Raw genomic sequence first — 9,022 nt, 5'->3', positions numbered from 1 at the left:
TTATAAATTAGAAGTCTATAATATTTTTTTTTTGGGTTTATGATTTATGAATTTGAGTCTACAATTTTTAAATTATGGTGTAAAATCATAATATATAGTTATAATTTTGTACTTAATTATGATATTCATGTATTTGACCCAATAATAAAACCCCATTCTCATACCTTCATCAGATTTCATTTCCATTTCAACCATTCAAAATATGGCTACCAAATCCTCTCTAAAATGGCTGCAAAATCTGCCTCATTTATGTATTTCACTATAAATTAAACTAATTCTTGAAAATGATTTGCAAAACCAATAAATTTTAAGGAAAGTTACAAGAAAATCATATCCAATTATATATAGCAATGTCTTAAAAAAAGAATCACATTTCAAATCTTTATCATTTATTTCCAACTGCATACTCTTCAGCATAAAAAGTATATAAATATGTGCTCTACCATCATCATAAAACATAATAGAAAACAGAGAATTCAGCAATTAAAAATTATTGACACCATCATCAAAATGTCTTCTTCTGCTGCAAAATATTTCTTTGCATTTTTCTGCATTTTCATGCTTCTAAGTGCAGGTAACAATTTAATTTTTTTTTTTTTTTTTACTTTTATTTCTGTATAAGAATTACGTTATGTTTTGCTAACGAAAATGAATTATATATTGTAGGAAAAATAAATGCAGAATCGATTGAAAAAGGGAGGTTGGTGTATCAAGGACCGTGTGCAAATTATCCAGATTGCAATCAACATTGCCATGATGTTTATGGTACTCAAGTTACTGGATTGTGCCAATTGAGTGGCAATGACAACATCTGCTTTTGCAATCTCTAAAATTACTTTATGATATTCCCTATTTAAATATTGAAATAAACTGGAGATTCATCTGGAGTTTCTTCAAGTGGTTATTGTATTGACTTCAATAATATTTAATTATCTATCACAGTCAAATTCTATATTTCGTGTTTCTATTTTATTGCGTAGTAAAATTATGATATTCCTTCAAGCTTTATACTATACATTTTTGTTGTTTGCCCAACAGATTCCAAAAGTCCTATTGTGTTGTCCTAGACCTTTCAGGGTTGGGAGGACCGGATTAGGGTTGGGCTAACCAGGTTTTACACAAAATTATACTGTCAAAGCCACTTAGGTTGCACTACATTTCGATCCGGTTTGTATAGTTTGACTGGGCTGACACAAATGTCCAAACCCAACCTATGAAGGACGGACTTGGACAGGTTGGACAGGTCAATGGACATATGAAGATGTCTATATATTGTCGGATAAATCTATATGTAGATGGCAATTTAAAGTTCAAAGACTAACCCAAAAAAATATACGCGTATTTAGAGTGGCGGAGTTAGGAATACTTCATTCGGTCTTGTTGAGGGCTAATTTAATTTTTTGTGTTTTAACATAGGTTATAATTTTTACTCTATAGTTATTTTATTTTAATTAAATTCATTTTGCAACAAAATAAAAATATGATAAAAATAATAAAAAATAATATCAAAAGATTATTATAAAAAAAGAAAACAGAAATAAAAAGAAAAGAAAAAGAACTAATAAAAATCAGGTGCAAATTTGCACCATTTTTTCAGTAACCCATCCAGCAACTTTGATGACGAAAACGGACCCCGAAACAGCAAGATATCGGACAGTTATTATTTTTTTCAGAAAGCTCGGGATGTTAGCCTTCCGGAATGTAAAAAATGGAGCAAAACGGAGCTAAAACGAACTCGATAGAATTTTTCAAAGAGAAGCAGTGCTGAAAAACGGGTTTGAACATGTCTACCTATTTGAGGAACGTATTTTACGGCGTTACCTCCATTTTTCCAACTCCCAACTCAGTCATTTTCTTTCTTCAACTTATGGGAAGGTAATGAGATGAGAAGTTTAAGGGCCACTAACCTGAGATTTGTTACTCAAAATTCTATAAATAGAGCTCAACTCTTTCATTCCAGAATTAGTTCTTCAATCTCTAGTTCTTCAGAAAAGCTTCAAATTGTCAGAGACTTCAAATCCGAAATTCTCTTTGTTTAATCAACCAATTCTCAAATCGTTTTTTGCAATATCTTAGTTAAGTCAGTAAAATCGTTACCCAATCCTCGGTTCAAGCTTTCTTAGTCTAAATGAAATTCCACCATTGTTATATTCTTCAAGGCTCCAAGCATTTTCCGTGAAACCAAGATCACCGAAACCCCATTTTCGAGTCATTCTTAGTTTACACACCTATTCCAAGTCATGTTTAGAAACTTTTTATTGATATCAATCAATTAAAAAGACCCAGAAACAAGCTTTTGAGTTTTTCACCATTGAAAAATTCATCAAACAACTTTTCTGGTGAGCCGTATTCCAAATTTTATTTAGAGTCTGATCATTTTAACCTAAATTAATTTTAATCTCTTTATTGACATCAATTCTTCAATTATTAATTTTTATTTCATAAAAAACGACCCCTTATAGCATTCTTAATCGTCCATAAAGTACCCTCCACGAAACAGAATCAGGCTTTTGGGTTTTCAACCATCAAACAATTATTCTGTCACCCCATTTTCAATAATTTATTCCAACTCATTTACTCGATCTTTTTCTGAAATTCTAGTTCTAAACCCTTCCTTCGCACACTAACTTTAAATACTAGCATTTGTTTCGCTATAATCCGACCTCTACAGCTCCCGAAATTGAGCCCGAAAGTCCCACGAAATCACTGTTTTTGTTCCACAAAGTGGAGATTATTTATTAGCTTGTTGGTAAATTTCTGCTCAAGTCTCTGAACTCTCCGAACTGCGCCGAATTCACCCAGAATTACCCGGACAACACAAGAGCCCCCGAGCCGATTTTCCGGAGTTCCAATCCTTAATTTCGCTCATCCCAACGACATCAAAGAGATTGTTTTAATTTTATTTCATCCCGTATATATATTTTTTTCATGACTTATTTATATTTCTAGCTTTAAAGTTATTATTTCTTTTTAAGTTGTAATTTTCATGCTTTATTATTATGTGTAACACAAAAGAACATTGAAAAATATTTACAAAATCAATAAAAATATAAAAGAAAATTAAAAAAATTATATTTTTGTGTCGTTTTATTACTTTACTTTTGGTATTTCTATTTAAAAATTGTTTTTCCGACCGACCTGTCAAGTAACGTCGGGGCCCAAGACCGTTGTTTTTATTTTCAGTCCTTGTGACGGTCGTCAATCGCTTTTCGTTTAGAATTCAAGTAATTTAGGCGCATTTTATTTATTTACTGTATTCAATTACCATTTTATCCTTTGAGAATTAGCTTCTCTGGCACGCCCGCATTATTTTTACCATTTTTAATCGCCGCAAATGCGTATCAAGATTGAAAATTGGGATATTTCAAAAATATCGCTAACAAGTCTAAATAAATGTAGTTCTAGGATTTTCAATTTGATTTTTATATGCGGTTTTATATTATTAAGGGTAAATTTTAAATAAATCCTCTGTGGTTTCACTAATTTTGAGATAAAGGACTATGGTTTACTTTTTGTCAAAACGAGGATTAAGGTTTCACATTTTTAATAATGCTATTAAAACTATATTTAACGACCTGAAAATGAAAATTTTCAAGAATTAAAGTTGTTCAATGTCATATTTTCTATGGAACTACATTTTCGATTTTAGAAAATCATCTTTTTTTGAACTTTCTCTCTCTAAACATTAACTTTCTCTCTCTTTACCAAACATCATCTAAATAATCTTGAAATAAAAAAAAATTGAAGAATTAAAGTTGCTTAGAATATTAGTTGTTCTAAAAATATGTCATTTTTGAAGTCGTCAATGGTGATTTTAATAGTATCAATAAAAAAAATCCTTATTTTGCTAAAGTTGAAAACCTCAGTCCTCATTTTGACAAAAATTAAACCACAGTCCTTTATCTGAAAATTAGTGAAACCATAAGGGTTTTGTTTGAAATTTACCCTATTATTAATGCACTTTTGACAATTTATTCTCTAATTATTTATGAAGAGAGAGGTTGAATAATTAATGCAAATAATTCTAATCAATGAATAATAATTAAGAAAAAAAATTTGGTATAGAAAGTAGAGTTTTAAAGAAACGTATTAAGGATAAATTAGTAATTTCATAATTTAATAAATATTTTATTCATCTTGATAAAAAAAAAAAAACTTAAATGACATCCATTTGACATTAAAAAAAGGTAAAGTTCAAATAAAACCCTTGTGGTTTCACTAATTTTCAGATAAAGGACTGATTTACTTTTTGTCAAAACGAGGACTGATGTTTTCAACTTTAGCAAAATAAGGACTTTTTCGATTGATACTATTAAAATCACCCTTAACAACTTCAAAAATGACATATTTTAAGAACTACTAATATTCTAAGCAACTTTAATTCTTCAACTTTTTTATTTCGAGATTATTTAGATGATGTTTGGTAAAGAGAGAGAAAGTTAATGTTTAGAGAGAGAAAGTTCTAAAAAAGATGATTTTCTAAAATCGAAAATATAGTTCCATAGAAAATATGACATTGAACAACTTTAATTCTTGAAAATTTTCATTTTCAGGTCGTTAAAGATAGTTTTAATATCATTATTAAAAGTGCGAAACCTCGGTCCTCGTTTTGATAAAAAGTAAACCACAGTCCTTTATCTGAAAATTAGTGAAACCACAAGGGTTTTATTTGAACTTTCCCCTTAAAAAAATTAAGATTGTTTGTTTCACCTATTCTAGTTTGTTGTTTGTTGCTACTGTTAGCTGTTTGCTGTTTGATAAATAATAGATGTTAGTTGATTTTTCTGTAAAAAACAGTTTTTTTAAATTTTTACTAAACGTTTTTTTTTCTTGTCTTCTGAAAATTGAAAACAAACAGCAACATAATTAAAGCATAAAGTCAACTTGACCCTAAACTATAGGATGAAAATAAATTAACCCTTTATTCTACTTCAATAAGCAATCAAGCCCTTCACTTACCCAATTTTCATTAATTCAGTCTAAAGTCATGATAGTGGAACCCATCATTGATATATAACTCTGATCCATTATTTTAATTAACAAAGATTTTTTTGGCACAACATAAAAAAATATAGCCATTGTTCGAAACAATATAGCCACCATTGTTCTAACGTGATATTTGGGTAGAAATATATTCTATATATTCCATCAAGTTATTGATGCACTTTTTGACTGACTAGTCCGTCAACACTTTCAGACAGAATTAGTTCCGGATAACTTTTAAGTTATTAATATGCGAAAAATTAATATATTTTAGTATTTTTGGTCCTCTAGTTGCGGAGGTATTTATGGCTCGCATACTGGCATGTGTCTTGGTGCGTTTGCCTTTCCGATTGAAAGTTCCTTTGTTTATCTTGCTGAACTATCTGCTGTTTATCAGCAAAGTTGACGGAAAATTTGGTTTGAAAGCGACTCAATGTATGTTGTGCAGATGTTCAAATCTAAATCTTGTTCGGTTCCTTGGTTGCTTAGACAAAAATGATTTGTTTAAATCAGATCGATCATGTGGCTTTTGTGGTGTCTCATATTTTTCGTGAAGGAAATCATGTTGCGCACTCGCTTGCAAATTATGTGCGGACGGCAACAACATCGACTTGGTGGGATGTTGTCCCGGATTTTTGTGGATCGGTCTTTTTTCATGATCGTGTAGGATGTTGCGTTTATCGCTTTTCCTAATTCTTTGACTTCCTTTTATTCTTTATTCTTTTTGTATTATGACATTTATTTAGTCTTTTAATAAATTTGGCTCGGGGCTTTTTTGGATCTGTGGTGGGAGTGCCAGCATAGTTGAGATGTTCGCCGCTTACCCTTTCTCGCTAACCAATCTTTAATAAAAAAAAAATATCTTTTAGTATTTTTAAACCAAAAATCATATTATTATAAAGAACTTTTAACAGGAATGGATATTGCTGAAATAAAAGAAAAATGTTGCCTAGATATTCTGAAATACCTATTGTTATCAATAGATTGATTAAGGCAGTAGAAATCTAAATGTTGGCTAATTCAGATTTACAATTTCATTCCACTAAATTAACCTGACTTTTAACAGTCAGGAAATTTATTGAATTTATATTTTCAGTAGCACAAGGTTTGAATTTCAACCTGAGTTTACTTTACAGTTATGTGGTTGGAAGTTCATTTGATAAATAAATAAATAAAAAATGGTGCAGTTTTAAAAATTGCCCTAATTTATACAATGATAATATTATTTGGATTTAATGAGCCCGAAATGAGTGTAACAAATTTCATTATCAGGCTTAAATAGATTGATTGATTGATTGAATCAAAACCCATTCTCATCCCTGCAAATCCCTTCTAACATGGCTGCAAAATCTGCCTCATTTTATCTATTTTATTAAATTATTAGGGATATTACAAGATAATCATACGCACTTATATATAGTAATTTCTTAATATAGGATAACAATTCAAATCTTTATATAGAAAATTCTACATTTCTTAATAAAGGATAAAAAAAAATTATATAAATAGGTGCATTAGCATTAGTATTATCATAACATTATAAAAAAGAGAGCTAGCAAACTAAATAAACAACTTGAAAATTATGGCCACTATCAACATGTCTTCTGCTTCAAAATATTTCTTTGCATTTTCCTGCATTTTCATGCTTCTAAGTGCAGGTAACATTAAATTTTTTTATTTTTTATTTTGCTTATTTCTCAAAAATTATGTTACTATATTTTTTCTAATGAAAATGAATTATATATGGATTGTAGGAAACATAAATGTAGAATCGGCTGACATGTTTCAAGGGCCATGTTCAAATTATCCAGATTGCAATAAACATTGCAATGATAAATATGGTGTTTTTGAAGTTACTGGAGTCTGCGAATTAGGCGTCTGCTTTTGCAAGATGTAATTTTTTTTTTTTTTTTTTTTTTATTATCTCCAATTATGTTATTCATATTCAAATATTGAAATAAACTGGAAACTCGTTATAAGTTTCTAAAAATGATTAATTGTATCGACTTCAATAATATTTAATTATTATAGTCAAACTATGTTGCATGGAAATGGACATGAAAACCGGAACGATGCACAGAGATTTTATTTCTAGAAAACATAAGAAACGAAAATGTGATAAATGTAAAAATACTAAAAATATAAGGATATATTTATAAATAATAAAGGCAGAATATAGGCAGAATTCAAATTAGACTGTGTTTGTAGGCAGAAATAGTTTCCTAAACTAGAAACGAATTTCTTATTTCAATATTTACCAAGAATGTATTGTACTGGTTTTCAGGAGTTTTCGTTTCTGATACGGATACGAAATATGAAAACACTACTTAAGGAAAGTTTCTGTAGAACAACTTAGTAGTCTAATTCCATATTTTTTTTAGTGCGTATTTTATTGTATACTAAAATCACAAGTAGTGGCTTATAATTTCAAGCTTTAAATTTTTTTTTTGCTGTTTGTATTGCTTACTCCAAAAATCGCATTGGGTTGCTGGCTGAACCTACATCAGGGCCGATCCTGAGATTATAAAGGTCTGGGGGCGAGTTACCAAGTGGGGCTCTAATAAATAGGGAAAATTATATAGAAATTCATGTTTTAAAAACAATTTACAACTATGTCAAGTCATAATTTTAGATTATGTCAAACTAGTAAAATTAATACTTTTAATATATTTTAGGGAAAATTACAAAACTAGGTCAAATGGAAAGCTCATTTACATATTTAATCCATTTACTCAACCTACTACATATCTAGACCGTTTTTGTGTGACTTTCCCATAATACCCTCAATATTTACGCGCGTCTCGCCCCTCCCGTCTGACTTCGCAGATTCCATATTATGCGAAGCCTGCGAAGCTAATGTTTGGGTTTATATGCGAAGCATGCGAAGATAAAGTTTGGTTTACTTGATGAATTTAGTTCGCATATGCGAAGCCAGCGAAGCTAAAGTTTGGTTTACTTGATGAATTTAGTTCGCATATGCGAAGCCTGGATATGTTTTGAAGCCAATTCGCGAAGTGGTATATAACAAAAAATGGCAAACAACAACGGATTCTAACATTAACATCATAACATTATCAAAATTTACAACAACATTGCCACAATAACAACATTAAAATCACAACAACATCAAAATTTACAACAAGATTGCCACAATAAACTCCTGACAAAGCACATTCACTCCTAAAGTGGTTGGTCGGTAGAGATTGTGCCAATAATCCAGTACCAATTTTGAAGCGGATGAGTAATCTTGGTGTGTATCGTGAGACACATCCATCCCAAAAGGTCTGGACTTCCATTTCTTTTTGGAATGAGAAATCCAGACCTTTTGGGATGGATGTGTCCCATGGTGCACACCATGATTACTCATCCGCTTCAAAATTAGTACCGGATTATTGGCACAATCTCTTCTAACTAACCATTTCAGGAGTGAATGTGTCAATCTTGAGGGAAGTTCATCCCTATGCATGAAGGAAAGTTATCTCCCCTGCAGCCCAGTACGCCGCCTTCTAGAAAGGGATGTTACGTATTCAACCACCTTCAGAAAAAATTAATCGTGTTAGGCAGCGAAAAAGACGATTTTGGCTTCGCGAAATGAAGATTAGCGAGGCATGCGAATGTAAATGTGCAGGGGAAGAGGTGATTTTACTTCGCTAATCGATGTTTTCACGAGGTATGCGAGGTCTGAAATGTGACGATCTACGTCACATATCGATGCTTTCACGAAGTCTGCGAGGTCTGAAACGTGACGATCTATTCGCAGACTTCGCGAACTAATCGATTCGCGAAGTAGATCGTCACGTTTGAGGCTCTTTCTCTTCGCAAATCTTCGTGAAACCATCGATCCACGAAGTGGATTCATGAAAAAACACAGAAAAAACAACATATACTTACATTTTCACCCTTAAAAGCGACAATAACAATATGATAAACTGGGAAAAATGAAGGAAATAACGTAGAATAACCATTTCTTTGATGGTAACAAGAAGAAAGAAACCAAGTAACAAACAGGAAGATGAAGAACCATGGCTTCGTTTTCTAG

The 9,022-nt window shown here is 31.1% G+C and overlaps 1 long non-coding RNA gene across 1 annotated transcript; it reads left to right on the top strand.

The window, feature by feature from the left end:
* Positions 1–454: 454 nt before the first annotated feature.
* LOC136228861 (uncharacterized) lies at positions 455–954 on the top strand. Its single transcript, XR_010688868.1, has 2 exons — positions 455–574; positions 667–954. It is a non-coding gene; the product is annotated as an uncharacterized lncRNA (long non-coding RNA).
* Positions 955–9,022: the final 8,068 nt, after the last annotated feature.

Source organism: Euphorbia lathyris, chromosome 5 (assembly GCF_963576675.1).
Source record: "Euphorbia lathyris chromosome 5, ddEupLath1.1, whole genome shotgun sequence".
Lineage (NCBI taxonomy): Eukaryota > Viridiplantae > Streptophyta > Magnoliopsida > Malpighiales > Euphorbiaceae > Euphorbia > Euphorbia lathyris.
The sequence above is the reverse complement of the archived record's forward strand: the minus strand, read 5'-3'. Positions and strand labels throughout refer to the sequence as shown.